Consider the following 18,011-nt stretch of genomic DNA (forward strand, 5'->3'; position numbering starts at 1 on the left):
ACTAACTTCCCATCTCAACCCCACCTTTTGAATTTTCCCTCCTTTTCGCGATTTTTCAAATGTCGTGTAATCTATTTGATTCTCGGCGACAAATGAAATGGCCACGGAGAGTTTAGTGAAGTATACTTCATTTTGCTTATTAAATCGATTAGGTTTCGTGGTCCGATTGGCCAAATAAATTCTTTTCAATTAATTTATTATTGTGAATTGAGGGTTTTTTCTCCAGTTATCCCGGAGAGTAGTATTGAGTACTCCGGAGAAGTGTTGACCATACACCAATTGGAATGCTGTTACGTTTACTAATGAGTCGAGTTCTGTCTTTGAGTTTTCCACTGGTACCTTTATACGGACAGAAACGCAACGTGTTCTACGCGCTCCCTGCGCCATTATCTGAGATGCTGGTGGCGGGTTGTTGCTGCAGGTCGTCTCAAAGAGGTATACGATGTTAGGTCAACTTCCCACAAACCATTACAACTCTTTTGTGCTGATAAAGACCTTGCCAAAACATCTTGTACTTCATTTAGGCGGGTACTATGGAAAGGGTTCCGTCTTGCAGCAATGACAATATTTCTGTCTTCCCTTAGCGTCGTAATGCGCTGAGATCCACTACCACACCTCCTAGTGGCACTTCCAATCTCTGGGAATCGGGCTAAAACTCTGGAGACCACGCTCTGAGAAACGCCAACTGCCTCTGCGATATCCACTTGGCAGTGATCTCAATGACACATTCTCACAATAATATTGCGAACTTCTGGTTCAAGATGATGTCTTTTCATGGTTAAAGAGAATACAACTGGATTAAGATGGAGAAAAGAAGAGAAAAGGCGTTTGTTTACAAAATTAATAATCTTCAGGTTTACTATTCTTAAGTAAATCCGTTATTAAAAATGAGTATTATCCAATTTTTTGTTTTTAGTTTGTATTTTCTATTTTGTTTTATCCAACTAACAAGAAAATATCGGTTATTTAAATAAAATTAATAGAATAAGAATGAATTTCAAATATCTCTTTTGATTTTTGCGCAGTTTATGATGAATGTTTATCAATTAACAGTTATTAGAGAGAAATAAAATAACTTTGATACGTGATTATGAAGTAACAGGAGATCTTTTTTAATTTTGATTGTTTTTCATGTTTTCTCTCACAAGGAGAGGCTACGGAAGAGGTATCCCAGGTTTTATAAAACATTTTTTTATAGTACTAGGTAAAAACATATTAATATTAAAATATGTTCAAGCGTTCTTCCCAATAAGACTTAAGAACTGAAAACATCTTTTTTTAACCTAATTTAAGTACATTTTTCAAATACGATTTTCTGTTTTTATATGATACGAATGTATTTGAATTTTATATTATGTCATTGTATTTGGACGTAAAATGAGAACCTAATGCGCAAGACTGTATTAAATGAAGTTGCAATCAAGAAATATTTAACTTATAGGTTGTTAATAAAACACTGGACTATTATTTGATTTGAATAGAATTTTTCAATGTTATCCAGGAAACTTTCTGCACAAACTGGGGATAATAGAGACTCCATTGGTAGCCCTTTAATGCCATAAAATTTATTGTTAAATTTACAATAATTAAATAGTGGGCATTTTTTAAGAGGTCTATTATATCATTTTTTACAAATTCGTTAATAAAGTTCTCCATAAGTATTTGTTTTATTAGTTAAGTACATTCTTTAATAGGATATTTGTTAAGTATGTTTATATTTTTTGACTATTTTATCAATTCTAAAGATGTGTTAATACCGAATGTAGGTTTGAAATTAGTTTGGGTTTTAATTATTTTATCTATGGTTATCGCGAGTTTATTTCATAGAGAATTGTAAAAGAACACTACTGCTTTTTAAGGTTATAGGTGCATTTTCTTTTTGGATATTGACTGTACCAAATTACATTGGAAGGTTCGGGTTCATTGAATTGTTTTTTTACGCATATTGGTCAATTGATAAAATAAAATGTGCATTTTTTAGAGCAGTTTGGTTTCTAGTTTTTAATTTTGAGGTGGGGTATTTTTTATTTCTTTACAATACCTATTATTTAGGATTGCTTCATATTCAGAACGTATTTTTGGTGTTCAATGATAACTATAGTATTTCCTATATCGGCTTTTAAAATAACGTTGTTGTTACGTTTTATCGTTCTATCAACACATCTAAGTGTACGGGGGGTATTTAATTTTTTGGCGTTTAGATTTATCAAGTCAATTTATATTTTATATTTTTTATATTTACTATGATAAACTGATGAACTAAGGAATAGTGGCTTCTTTTTATCTAGTTCTGTTTTTAGGTAAAATTTTAAGCCTTTATTTAATAAATTTTCTTTTCTTAGGTTGCTAGCAAAAACGAATAAAAAAAATTAGCTTTAAAATAAGCGACCGTCAGACTCCGCCATCTCATTTAAAATTAATCGTTAGGTTTCGTGGGGAGCTATCAGAAAAAGTAGGTAAAATTCCTAAACGAGACGGTTTTGAAGGAACTTTTAGAGGTGCCTGTTCAATTAGAAATATCCTCTCAGACCTAATGTCAACGTTGATAACGTGTCAAAAAGCGGGATTCACCAACTTAATTTTTTTAAATTTAACTAAATAACTAATTTGGCAGCTGGATTCGAACACGGGACCTTTACCTCACAGTGAAGAGCGACGTGTCAATGCCTAAACCGTTGCGGCTACCGACGCCCCCATCGACTTTATTGTAAACATAACTGTAATATTATGGATATTAAATATATAGAACCAAGCGGCAGAGAAATTAAAGCGAAAGTTAAAGAAGACTTGCCAAAATCAAACAAGTTTCCTGAATCCAAGAGCGATCTAAATGAAACAAAATTCAATTTAAATTTAAATTTAAACACAACGGTGTTACAGTTTCAACAAAGGGAGGGAACTAGATTGGTTTGAGAAATTTGAAATAAAAAATTAAACCTGCTGATAAATGCATAAATAATATAATATATATTGATTTACCCCCTATTTAAACATACACCCAAATAATATTTTATATATAAATTAATTATTAATTTAAAATTATTTTCCTTACAGTATGTATTAGGATAATTTTTAGTTTTGTTGTAATTCACGTTTTTCGTTCAAAATTAAACAGCAATAAAAACCAGCTCAATTTAATTTCATATCTCCAATTATAATTCAACCCAATATATTTTCTTATAAATCACTATAATAAAAGGAAAATAAAGATTGAGAGGAAAGCCATAATTGACATTATAATGAAATTGATTTAATAATTATTTGATCTATATAAGTGTAGTAAAGGGTGGTGTATCCTATTATAACAAATAGTTTTCTTTCTACCATTTCCATATTTATAGTACTATCTTTAAAGCTTTACGAATTACTGAAAGATATCTGGAAAATATCGGCCAAAAGGATATTTTTCACAACCTAAGAACGTTTATGTTTTGATAACGAATTTTATGTTCATAATGAAAATACAGGATTAAAATTATAAAACAAGCGATTAACAATTTAAAGTAATATATAAATAGTTCCAAGGAAAATATATAAATAAATAAAAGATTACGTTTGTTGTGGTAAGAAGTAATATTGAACATTCTATACTCTAAGGTAGATAAAACATAGATTTTTAATTTTTACCTATTATTATTATTGTTATTATTATTATTATTATTATATATTCAACGAACAATTGTTTTAACGTAGACCTTTGAGGTCAATGTAATAATAGGAATTGTTTCAAGTGGAAATTACTAAACATAACATGTCCTAACCCCTCGTTGAAATCACTTAGGTCGGTCACACTGTGACGGGTCAATCGCCATTCTATAAATTAACCCTACTTCAACGAAAATATGACCATCTAATACTTTCCGAAAACTTCAAATTTATAAAATCGCAATTTGGTAGAACAGTTTTTTCATAATTTTTTACAATGCGTGCTTGAGGAACGTCTTAAATTTCAAACGAAGGACTATTTAGATAGAATTTTGACGATTTGAAAGGTACATACGATTTTTATTTTATAATCAGGTAAAATCTATGAACAAGTTTTGACTTGCATGAAATCCTAACTGAACCGGCTTGCAGACCACCCACAAGACCATCATTACAAGAAATATAGAGCAGGAACCATTCTAATCATAGGCCAACCTATTAGCAAAATTCCAAGAAGACATTTTTTTGGGTCGGTTAGGTGTCAGTTGTCCATTGGGGGTGGTGAAAGGAGATTTTCTTGTGGATTAAACGGCGTACTATGGTCGCCCATCCTTCTTTAATCCAATCCGACAGACCTGTGTACCTCCAAATAGAATTAACTTGTTCCGTGAAAGTGATAAATTTAGAAGCTATTTGTCTTAAAGAGTCAAACTTTTATAAATTTTTTTATCTCAACTAAAACCTTAAATAATTGTAATATATTAATTGGTCAAGCGGACTACGAAATTAGTGAATTTAACTTTTATAAAATAGTCATGGTGTTTTATAAAATATTTCAACACTTAATATATATATATATATATATATATATTTTATTGGGAAAAATTGTCCTTATCGTAAGCATGAGATAGATGGCCATTGCCCATGGGAATTGACTTATATTACGTAATATTATTTACCCAGTAAACGTTCAATTTAGGAAATGATCGTGCAGAAGTGGAGCCAATTCAGCACCGTCATGACGCTGGAAGGAAGTCAGGGCAAAAGTTGATTCGGCGACAATATACGTTTCGCTGTCTCATAAAACATTTAGCATTTTCCGTTTACTTTTCCTTTCTACAATTAAAATGCGTCTCTTATATTTTACGTAATACATATCTGTTACGGTCTCGTATAGTTTAGATATTATCTAATAGAAAATATAACCTGACAAACACACTTCTTAAAACATTACGAGGATAGAAGCAAACATTAGATAGTAAAAAGGCGATGATAGTTTTTTGACAAAATATGCAAGCAAAGTTGTGATAATTGTTATAAATTACATATTTTAGACATATACTACCGTAACGTTAAAAATAATGTATACTCGTCATCCACAGAGAATTTTACACGGAATTTTACCCATTTTTAACTAAAATCCAAACTATTCGTTCAGTTTGGGAAGCATTTGAAATTCAAGAGGTTTGAAATATTGTCAACAACAATAGAAATCCCACTATGTTAAATGATTTCGTCCAGAGTTGACGATAAAGCTGAATTAATGAATGTTATTTTCGTATTGCCTAAAGTAGAACGCCTTACGCAAATTACCATACAAGTGTGTCGTGTGTGGTGTTTTGGTGAGAAGGGGATTTTTAAACTCTACCCTGCTAATGCACTTTCTTCGTTCCAGTTCAAAGGGTTTTTTAAATATATTTTTTTTTAATGTGGCATACTTTTTCTTAAGCGCCGCATTTACGACTAAAGCCAGATGGGTCCTACTAGGCCAAACTTTCCAGATGTGGGCTTATTTATTTCTTTGTCAGAAAGTACACTGTCACATATTTGATGGGTTACATCGTAAGATATAAACAAACTCCCAATGTGATATGATTTACACTCATTAAATGTTACCAATAAAACAAAAAAAATTACATATTTACCTATTATATTATATTAATATTTTGCTAATTAGACTGACAGGCAAAAAATTCCACCCAATTGACTTTTTTTTTAAATTTTCTCGATAAAAGAATCTTCTGCCATTAATTTGACTCATCGTTTTTACCAATAATAATTGTTTATGCTATGTTTTAAATTGGGAATATCAGTTAGAGGTAAACACACTTTATCCTTAATCCAAAACAAGGATAAAGGATTTTTCAATGTTTACTTATTACGGAATTTAAAATGTTTATACAGCTTCATTTGAATTCTGAAGCAATAAACTGTTTGTTTTTACAATTTCAATTTTTAAACTTAAAAATGCCACTTAGTGCTGAGGATGTTGCGCGTGGTGTGACTCTAATTGATGATAGACGTTCCATCAGGTATGCGGCTAATGCCATCGGATTTCCCTACGAAACTCTGCGAGACGCCGTTAGACGTTTTCAAGTAACTGTGTCCTAACATAGAAGGTCCGAACCTGGACATCCTAGGGTAACAGAACCACAGGATGACTGTACTTGACTTTGAAAATTTTGCGAAAACGGCACCTTACTGTTGTTCGTGCGTTTCATCAGCTCCAGGAAGTTCGATGTGTCGAAATTTTTGAACGCACTGCTCGAAGAAGATTAGATCAGTATGGACCGATGGCTTTTTGGCTCTTGGCGTAAGAGGACCAGAATTGACCAGAACACACAAAGTTGCACGGCTCGCATTTGCTCGAGAACACAGCAGTCTTTGGACCATTACTACACTGTACTTTTTACAGATGAGTGTAGATTTGCTTACAATCTCCATATGGGCGTGAAAGAGTGTGGAAAAGGCGAAATGAAAGGTACGAAGCCTGTAATTTTTCCCAGAGCCGACCTATTCAAGTTGAATGTAGCTCAATGATGGTGTGAGCGGGAATTTCAATCGATAGTCGCACAGATTTGGTTGTTGATCGTGGAGGGTCTTTGACGGCCACTCGCTATGTGGATGAAATTTGACCATCCACGAGGAAATCAGCGATAATTTATTCTAATGCACGATAATCTACATGTTCGCAGAGTATAAACCTACCTTCAACAGCATAACATCTGGGCCTTAGCCTGGCCAGACCGTTCTCCAGACTTGAACCCCATCGAACATTTATGGGATAACTTCAAAAGAAGAACAAGAGCACGTCTCACTTCCTGATCAAAGACTCTTCATGAAGAATGGGCTATCCTCCAGCAAAGAGACATTTCCTGACTGGCAGAAAGTATGCCTGTCGTCTTCGAGATGTAATTAAGGCAAAGGGAGGTTATGTTAAATAAAAATCTTATTAAAAGAAATTTTAACTGTTCGTCTTTTTTAATTATTTTTTCATTTTCCTTAGCAATTTACATTTTCTTTTTTATTTTTTTAGACAAAGACTCGTGTTAAACATTAAAAAAACGTGAAACTTTGGTTACACTTGAACTTTGATATACAAATCAAATTACATTACAAGCGGGTGGAATTTTTGTCTGTCAGTGTATATTACGCATATTAAAAAAACAACAAAAAAGCGAAATTGGGTTAAATCCAATTATCCAGAGGCGTTAAGTCAGAATAATTCTCATAAAACGGTAACCTAAATACCGGTGACGCTCCTTGTCAGCGGGTTGCAAAAAAATAGGAAGGTGTGGGATGATCTGTTTCCGATTTGTGACAGCAATAAAAAAACGCTTAGTCTTATTAATGCATTAATGCAAAATGCGAGCCCAATATCAAATCTATGCATTTTGAAAGAGAACGCGTACAAATACGGTCTGTGATTGCGCTTTATTGATGTCGTAAATTGAGTAACAATCAGTAATCGGCATTTGACAGATTAATCGACACCCATTTTCACTCTCATCTGTTCAAAACATTCGACTCGAGAAATGTTTACTCAACGCTTTTTCACATTCCCGGGTCAGTGACGGTGACATTTCCATTGTTTCCAATCTGTAATTTATCTCTGTTAAGCTTAGAGAAATGTATTTTATTTATAGTAGAACGGTTAGGTTACTGAACGTAAACTTTTACGGAAAAAGGGCTGTTTACTTTTACGTAACAGATTATTATTAAAATTTGTTTATTTATATCGAACTTAGGAGCCTATTATCAGTACATACGTTTTTTCTGACTTAGGAAGCACCTATGATCAATCTTTGTGACTATCTGGTTATTAAGTTCTCTTGACGTGTTTTTTAGCAGCCTTCTGATGTTACTTACGTTGAACGAGTATTGTGGATGAAGCTAACAAAGAAAAACTTAAAAATGGTCTTCAAGTTCGGTCATTGATTTAAAAGGAAATTTTTTGACGAAACTAGGATGAAAAATAGTAGCCATGTGACTGAGCGTTCTCGCCAGTGGGACCAGAGATTAGAAAATAATTTCTTTATGTAAATTAAGTATTTTTAGAATGTTTTCTGTTTTGCTGTACTGTAGTTTAATGAATATACCGGTCACAAATTATGTAAATATTTCTGTATGTAGCTCCAGCTCAGAACGAGATTGCTATTGTGAACGAGGATCTAGTATAATATCTATAATTATAATATTTATCTATTATAATCTAAATAATTTTTTAGAAAGGAAAATAGATTTTTAAATTTTTTTTTTTGCACACCGCCAAACCGAAGTATGTATGTATTTTTGGGAAAATTAAAAACAAAAATTCCTCAACTTTCTCGCCTTCTGTGCCTCAAATTATTGTACAAAATCACCGTGACATCAATTGGTAAGAGCAGCGGCGTATTGAGCAGAAGGTCGTGGGTTCGAATCCCGATCGTGACACTAACTTTTTCATTTCAACCAAAAACCTTATATAAAAAGATTAATTAATTGAAATAAGTAATTTGGTCGATACACCACTAAATATAATGGATTATTTTTTTATTATCAGAAATTAATGAGGACATTTAATGGCTCCACCTCAAAAAATTTTAACATATTTATTTTACATTATAACAAACTTGTATATAAAAATCTTGTTAAATAAAGTTATTAAAAAAACAAAAAACAATGTACATAATTAACGACGTTTTAAGTTCACATTTATATCCCTACTGGATGAGGGAGTAGTCATCGAATAAAATCCCGAATCTATTTTCTATCAAAAATTTTCTTTTGCCATGAAACGTTTATAATAATAATAATTATTATTCAGAAATCATGAGATGGGTTCTGGTGTGATGTAGATTTCAGAAAAACATTTTCTTTATCGTGCCAACGTTTCGATATTTATTGAGAACATCTTCAGGGCTCAAAGTATGTTTTCTGCGGAAGTGTGCCATTCTTGCGTGTCGTGTTGAGAGTGCCACTAATCTCACTAATCACCACACAATAATAATAATAATGAATTTTTATACAAATAAATTTAAATAAATTTAGAATGAATGAATACTCATTTTTGTTGTCAACGAAAAAGGTACGTTATTTCATGCGAAAAGAAACGTTAGTATTTTGGGAACGCGCGTTTAGTACCTGCTCATTGTTTCTAAACATAAGCTGTGAAATATGAGAGTAAAATGGTGGACTTAATAAAGCAGTGCGATTACTTTTCCGGAGCCGTTTATGCTCCTTGTGCCGGTCATAAATCCGTCAGTGAAAGTGATAGGTTTACTGTTCCTAGAGTGCCGCTAGTGTTCTACCTGACTCGAAGTGGCGACTCTACCATATAACTAATATATCATTGACTAAAACGAAGCCGTCAGGGAAAGTATTTCGGGTTTTTATAAGGTTATGTCAACGGTACAATGCAATGAGCACAGCTCCTTTCCCGGAACGGAACGGTCTGAACGTGAAAATTGGTCACGCAACGGTTTGTACATTGGGGAAGACCGAAGGGTTGGGAACCAATTCAACCCTCCTGACCAGTATTTACGTTTTTCAAAAAAAAAAAAAACAAAAAATAAAAAAAATATTAAGTTCTATAGACAGAAAATATTGTTAATACACGGTACAATATTTACCGTACATATTTACACGTGTTAATAATTGAAGTAAATACTCTGTACATATATATATATATATATACAGATNTCCTTTTTGCCATTTTTCAAATTTCGAGTAATCTATTCGTTTCTCGGCGACAAAAGAAATGACCACGGATAGCTTTAGTGAAGATATACTTCGTTTTGCTTATTAAATCCATTAGATTTCGTGGTCCGAAAGAGAGAGAGAGAGAGAGAGAGAGAGAGAGAGAGAGAGAGAGAGAGAGAGAGAGAGAGAAGTAGATAGACAGAGATAGATATGGTTAATACACGTACATATTTACACATGTTAATAATTGATGTCAATGCCTGTAACTGCCTAACTGTACACACATGTATACACTGTTTAATTAATAAGTGATTACCTAAAAAATAGGACAAATTATGGCTATAACGTTTTTGCATATATTAAATCATTAAAATCAAAAGCATTTGAAAATTAGAATTAAATTTAGGCCTAACTATTTTTCAGTTAGCATCAAAAATTAGTTAAAACAATATTCAATCATCAAGCAAATATTTACCTAAAGTTTAAACTATGACGGAATGTTCAACTACAAAACTTTCTGTTTGTCTGATTAACACTTCCGTATAATCCGTGTTTATTGAAATTCTGTGGTTCGTTCTGAACATTACATTTATAAAACGAGAGAGATGGGAGAGAGAGGGAGAGACAGACAGAGAGAGAGAGAGAGAGAGAGAGAGAGAGAGAGAGAATAAGAAAAAGAGAGAGAGACAGAGAGAGCGAGAGAGAGTGAGTGGGAATGAGTGAGCATGAGAGAAAGAGAGGGAGAGACAGAGACAGAGAGAGAGAGAGAGAGAGAGAATAAGAAAAAGAGAGAGAGACAGAGAGAGCGAGAGAGAGTGAGTGGGAATGAGAGAGAGAGTGAGTGGGAATGAGTGAGCATGAGAGAAAGAGAGGGAGAGACAGAGACAGAGAGAGAGAGAGAGAGAGAGAATAAGAAAAAGAGAGAGAGACAGAGAGAGCGAGAGAGAGTGAGTGGGAATGAGTGAGCATGAGAGGAAGAGAGGGAGAGTGAGGGAGAGAAAGAGAGAGAGAGAGTGAGAGAGAGAGAAAATGAGAAGGTGAGAGGAAGAGAGAATGGATAATGAATATACTAATATAATACCTGTACTCAAACGTTTCCTTCTAATCCGACATTTGTTTAATTTATTTTAATAACTATTGTGAAGGTTCATTCAATAGGTTTGGATTTGTAATAAATTATATTGCCAAATGTATATTTTTACATTTTATACGTAATTTCTAATCAATACTTCGTATTATCCACGGTTTCTTGGGAATGGTATATTCTTGAATATAAAATAAATTGAACTCCATTCGCAACACCGTTAATAAGAAAGGCTGCGGGCGGAAAGTTTATTAAACAGTCAATGTTTTACGCAATTTTCTGTTTGGAAAAGCAATAATAAATGAAATTTTTCTAACATTTTACCTGTATTTTTCAAACTCTTTTCAATCTCCATTGTAAATAAATACTCTTTTCAAATACATATGTTAGAAGTATTATTCTCAATGTTAGGAAACGAAGTTGAGCAATAAGAAAACAGATTTAAAAAAAACCCGGCTTACTCAACAAAAAATTATCTTTCATCATTGTTTTTCCTTGTCAAAACTGTTGAATTTCGGAGGCAAGCCGGTGAAAATGCAGAAAAGTGGTGGCGGCAGACGCTTAAAAACGGCCCGCCGCGCCGGCTCTGTTAAAAAGATATTAATTGTTTATTAAACATGTATTGTACTTGAAAAGTAGTTCAATACTGTTGTAACACCACAATTCTCATGAAACATTCATTAGTTTGAGTCTCGTACGAACATTCTAGCCACAACTAAACTCGGTTCGCCATGGAACCTAAATGCCCCACTTAACAGTGCGTCTAGAATTATTATAACCTACGGATTAAGAAAGAAAGAAGAAGAAGAAATTTTGAGATAAAATTGAATAATAATTTTATCGCTAATTGTACCGCAATATTTATCTTTCGAAATTATTCAGACTTGAATATCTTCAGGTTCAACATAACGAACTGGATCCAAATTTGTCAGGTTCGGTAGAAAAGATTGTTCATCTGGTACCATTTGTAAATCCCATCTTTTCATTACATCAGGCATTAATCATAAAATATTTTAAATAGTATAATTATTGCATGTTTTCGTACTGGGATCTGTTGTCGTGCCAACCGTGGAACCATTTTCTATTCGCGCTGGTTTGTTCTGTCAGGCGCTTTCGGTATGTGGTATTGTAGCATAAAGCATAATTGTCCTACTATTCACGCTAGTTTTGTGTTAATCGTTTATATGTATCGATATCATCGCAGAAACGATTGTTAGACGCTTTTCAGCATTTCACCGTCTTCTCTGGTAAGCCTGTGCCGTTTATTGTGAAATAAGGTTCATATCTCAGTGATGATGGAACTAGTTTTATTGTGAAATCTTTCCGTGGTGATCGAGCTACCGCATAAAAATAAATTCATTAGAGTTCGTGGTCCGATTGACCGAATAACGTTTTTCAATTAATTGATCTTTATATAAGGTATTTGTTGATATAAAAAAGTCAGTGTCACGAGCGGGATTCGAACTCACGACCCTCGGCTAAATACGCCACTGCTCGACCGATTGAGCCATCGTGACTTCGATCCACTCGTACACTAACCTCCCTCCCATCTCAACCCCATGGGGTTGTTCGAATCCCGCTCGAGACCCTGACTCTTTATCTCAACAAATACCTTAATAAAAATTAATTAATAAAAATAAATGTTTAAAATCATCCTGGCCCACTTATTCTTCTTACCAATCCTCTAAACAATTCGAGTTTTATCTTTTAGAAGCGTTTTGCATTTTGCCGTCTGCTGTGGCTGGCCTATGAATTTTAGTCTGAAATATGAAGCATCTATGGTAGTGTACCATAAAACATAATTTTCTCCGATCATCTTGCTTCGCCTATTTATGCTAGTTTTTTTCTGGTAGACATGTTTTGGCAGTTCAACATCTCTAGTTTTTTAGTGAGAAATGTGAGGTGGTCGAACTGCAGCATAAGCGCTGTCCCAGATAATCTCGGTGCCCCTATTCACGCTAGTTTGGTGTCATTCGTTTATATGTTTCGATATCATCGCAGAAGCGCGACTTCTAGGCCAAATAACCGACTTAGGTAAGAAAGGACTTAAAAAGATAAGAAAGGACCAAATTGCATAATTATTCATGCTTGACTTTTAAAAATTTTTGTATACCCAACGTTATTTATTCCAAAGCCGGTTGTAACTACATTATTTTACAAATTACCAGTCCGTAATTAAGCATCTATTTGTTTCTTAAATAAAAAAAACTAGGTATTCCAAAAACTACTTTTGATCGATTAGAGGTTTTCAGTTGTAAATATATGAAATTGGGATTATCATTAACATGACAAAACTCATTGTAAGGTCGCCCCAGTTAAGTACCTTTAGCGTTTGAAAATTTAATAAAATTTTTACATCTTAACTATACATTTGAATACTTAATTTTAATATAATGCACTAAACTTCAATACATTATACATTACGGCCCAATATTAGTAGCTCCACGGTGAAAAATCAGCAATACGCTTTGTGTTGAAAGTTTAAACTCCCCAAATAAATTATGCTGGGTTGTAAATTGAAACGAAATTTATGTAATGGTAACGGCTAACAGGTTGCGGCCAAGAGATGGTAAACGTTTGTTTACGGCAGTTGTAATTTATTCGGAGCCGGGGGCGAGAGTACTCAAATCTGTCCGTTTCGATTTCTAGGGGCAAACGAGTCACCTGAACCAACTAGGGACTACTTTTGTTCGACAAACGGTATTTACCTATGCAAAAATTCTTTTACATTGATAAGGTTTTCAGATAAGAAACTTTTCATTTATTATTAAATTGAAATGAAATTGTAATTTGGACGTTACCGATCTCTGGGTCGCTCTATCAGACCAAAATGATCAACAACTAAATTACAGTTTCATCACTTCGCAGACTACGGTGGAAATTTCGCAATAAAATCAATTTGTCAAAGGTTTTAAGGGTTTGTTTTGTACATCGTAATTTAACACTATAAGCAGCATAAACTGGTAAATTGATAAATCTGGAAATAATATCTATAATGGAAACTTGGAATTTCATTTTTTTAATTTTAAAGAAGTCTGTAGATAGGGTAATATAATAAAAATTTTCCAATCGAAGAAAGTATTACTATTTGCTTGAATGCTAATTGTGGGAAATGTTGTTAGTGTAATGTTTATTTTCCACTTAAGTATGAATTGTTCACAAGTTAACACAAATATAACACAGTTGCAATTAAATTAGTTAAATTTATCATGCATACTTAAACGCATTTACATCATACTGTCATAGATCGCACGAGTGGAACTAAGGTATGGATTTTTAAAATAAAAACCAGGAACTTACAAGTTTATAGGATTACACACCTACTTGTAAACGCTCCAAGGATTGTACAAGCACCTCATTATCAGGTCATCTGTCATCACGTCGTCACAGTGAGTATGGATTAAGTTCGTAATCAGTGAACGCCGTATTTAGATACATTTGGGAGAATATAAGCACTTTTAATTGGTTTCTTATAATCAGCAGATATATTCTGGACTGTATTTCGTTTTAAAAAGTACAATATTGTTCTGGTATGAAAATGCGGTTTTAACGCCAAAATTAACTATAATTAGATCATATTTCTCAGCCTGCAAACAATGTTGACCTTTAGACAACTAACAACTTGAAATTTGGTCGTTACCGATCATTCTGGTCTGTATACACGTCGGTCTGTCAGACGCATTTTGGCATGTTTCCATCTTCAGTGTGTACCTGTAAAGTCAAATTTTGGGGTCACGGGGCACAGGAACGCTTGAAGAGAAAAAGACAAAGAGGAAAACAAGACTCCATATTGACCTCAAATCTGCTGCTTTTAACCTCAAATCTGATGGCATGTTGTATTTAGATACATTTCGGACAATGTACACAGTTTTAATCTAATGGAATGAACTTAATTAAAACTTTTTTGTAATACAGCAAGTAAGGCAACCTTTAGCCAAGTAACAATTTTCATCGGTGACAGTTGAGCTTCTTGGTATTGAACTTTTCATTATATTCTGTATAATAGAATGTGCTAGTTTTATCCTCGAATAATAATTTTGGTCTATTGTATTAATATTAAATTATTTAATGCTTAATAAAGGCTTAATCTGACCTATAATTATTTTTTGTTGTAATCGCTATTTAGATATAACCGAAACGACTTAAATATAGTCAATGCGATATATCAGTTTATGTGATAATCTCAATTTCAGATATTTACAATTTTAAACTTCCAATCGATCAACAGTAGTTATTGGATTAAAGAAGTTTTCAATTTAGGAAATAAATAAATTCTTCATCACGGATTGGTCAGTAAGTTTAAATATAATGTAGTTATGAAAGACTTTGGTAATAATAAAAAAAGGTATGATCCTTGGCTGTAGAGAAAGAGTTTCAATCGTACTAAAATACATAGGCCAACCACTGAAGTTTATCAGGTCTAATTAGAATGAATAATCGTACCAAGATAACCGGAAACAATAATGACATGTAATTATTTAATTAGTTATCTGTTTATTATTTTCAATTTTTATGCAAAGGCGGCTGAGAAGAAAAATTAGTGACAATTAATTAAGGTTTTTAGTTGAGATGAAAAAAAGTTAATGGCACGAGAGGGATTCGAACCCACGACCTTCGGCTAGATACGCCGCTGCTCTACCACCTGAGCTATCGTGACCTCGATCCACTCGGACATCAACTCCCCATCTCAACCCACCTTATAAGTTTTCTCTCCTTTTGCCATTTTTCAAATGTCGTGTAATCGGTTTGAAATGGTGACGGAGAGCTTTAGTGAAGTGTACTTCATTTTTAAATCATTAATTCACTAATTTCGTGGTCCGCTTGACCAATTGATACATGACAATTAATTAAGGTTTTTAGTTGAGATGAAAACGAGGTCAGGATAGCTCAGATGGTAGAGCAGCGACGTATCTAGCCGAAGGTTGTGGGTTCGAATCCCTCTCGTGCCATTAACTTTTCTTCATCTCAACTAAAAACCTTAATTAATTGTCATGTATCAATTGGTCAAGCGGACCACGAAATTAGTAAATTAAGAAAAATTAGTGTCACGATCGTGCCGAAGGTCATGGATTCGAGCCCCGCTCGTGACAGTAACTTTTCTTCTCAACTTCTTTGCATAAAAATTGGAAATAACGATTTATGCTAAAAAGTTCCTCCAACATGGATACCTAAATACTGGAAGGCGTCCGACAGATCTACTCTGCGAGGATAAACATACCAAAACGACCATATTTTATCCCCCAAAGAACCCTGAGAAATCTCATTTTCAACTAACGTCTAATTTCAATGATACACGGAATGAATACCACTGTCAATTAAAATATGTATATGCATTATTTAAAAAATGATATGTCAGTAATATTATTTATGATTAGAATGCAGTACATAAAAGAAATATTTAAACTGTGTAAGTTTAACAAGTATGCTCATGATTCAAGAAGGAACGGAATTGATATTAGTTGAATGTGCATCAATTGTCATAAGAGGAAGGAATTTCATTAAAAGTAGATTCAAACTTAATTGTATTTTGTTTCACTTCATATTTTTCCTTATAGGTATCGTTTTGGTAAAAATATATAGGCATTTTTAACTTTGTACATTCAAGCTTCATTTGTTATATTCAAATTATCAATTATTAAGTCAGTTACTGTTTATAAGAATTATTTATTTTTATATTTATTGTATATTGTAGAACTATTGTTTTGCAGTACATTTTCTTTATTCCATTATGAATTGAATGTTGTACATTATTAGGCTGATTTTAGAAGGTAGATAAAATATTAAAGATGTTATTCTATGTGACAACGTTTGGCAATCTTTCAGTCCAACTGATAGCCGTTTTGCTGGCACAAACCTATCAAATTTAACATTGGAAGATTTATGACGAATTTCAATAAAAATTCCTAGTTAATGGCAAATTTCACAGAACTGCTTTATTTCATACGCTTTCGAAAGGTATGAATGTTAGGTCCATACATTCATTTTTGAGTAGTAAGATAGATCCAAACCCCACAAAACTTATACCATGAGAAAAGCAAAGCGATGGAGAAGTTTTAATTAGTTTTAATGATTGGACTTTTTTATTTAATCCTTCAGATTAAAATTAAAATTCAAAGGGTTCAGTGGACGTCTCATTCTTTAGAAAATTGAACGCAGATTTTATAACCTATCTCAATTTTGTACAATTCAGATTGGACGATATTTAAAATGCGTCTTTACGGTCGGTCCCTATGGATAGGGTGGCTGGTATACAACGGTATACGGTATATGGAAGAGGTATATGGTCAGTATTATGTCTAAGCCCAGATTTGACCCGATGGACTTCTACATATGGGAAACTCTTAAAAATCAAGTCTATTTCGTTTCTTTCACAACTAATGGTGATGTCATAGGAACTGTGAGGGAATCCGGAGTTATGAGAGAAGCATTAAGACCTTCACGAAACGATGTCAGGCTTGCATTCGTCAAGATGGTGAAAATTTTGAATGTTCACTTTGATTGTTGAAGGTTTATATTAAAAAAACAAATGAAGGATTTATACTGCTCGTTCCATTGATATAATCAAATTTACAGTAGAATTTATAAGATATAGGAGCTTTATGGGAAAATTTTATAAAATATTGAAGCAACACGAAAAGTGAAATATCTCGAATTCAATTGAGAATCAGACTGTAAACAATAGGAACGTTTTAATCCCATTTGGAAGGTAGAAAATAATTCCTGAAGAATTGACGTCTGTTCATAAATAAGTGCCTATTTTTCTTACGTAAAAATACATATCATTTTAATGAAATATTTATGATAGCATTTCAGATTACTGTATGTGTAATCACTTTTTGATTGATTTCGTTCACAATCAATTCTATTTTGTATTGCATTAATGTATTTTAGAAAGCGTGTTTTAGTTAGTGGAGCAAAAATAACAAAATACATTTTGAAAAGTATCCAAACAATGCCAAAAATGACTAACAGCACAATTTTAAAAAGCTTGAAAAACTGATCTCTATTTTAAAAAAATCGTTATGAACATTTTTGGGGGCAAATTCGTATTTCGCATCAACCTAGAAATGATCAAAGTGAAAGGTAGCATCTCAATATTATTTCAACATTCCCTATGCTAGAAAGTCTTAATCAAGTTTTATGCTTAGCACCGACTCATACATACACATAAAATAACAGATACTCAAGATAATAAACAAATAGTTTTTAAGATAAATTTTATATACTAAAAGGAAAAGAGATAAATAAACAAACAATGTTTATAAAATTATGCTTCTATGAGTCTTCTTGTAAAATGTTCTGCGATCAAGATATTCTGAAA

Source organism: Cimex lectularius, unplaced genomic scaffold (assembly GCF_000648675.2).
Source record: "Cimex lectularius strain Harlan isolate CLEC.00 unplaced genomic scaffold, Clec_2.1 scaffold7, whole genome shotgun sequence".
Classification (NCBI taxonomy): domain Eukaryota; kingdom Metazoa; phylum Arthropoda; class Insecta; order Hemiptera; family Cimicidae; genus Cimex; species Cimex lectularius.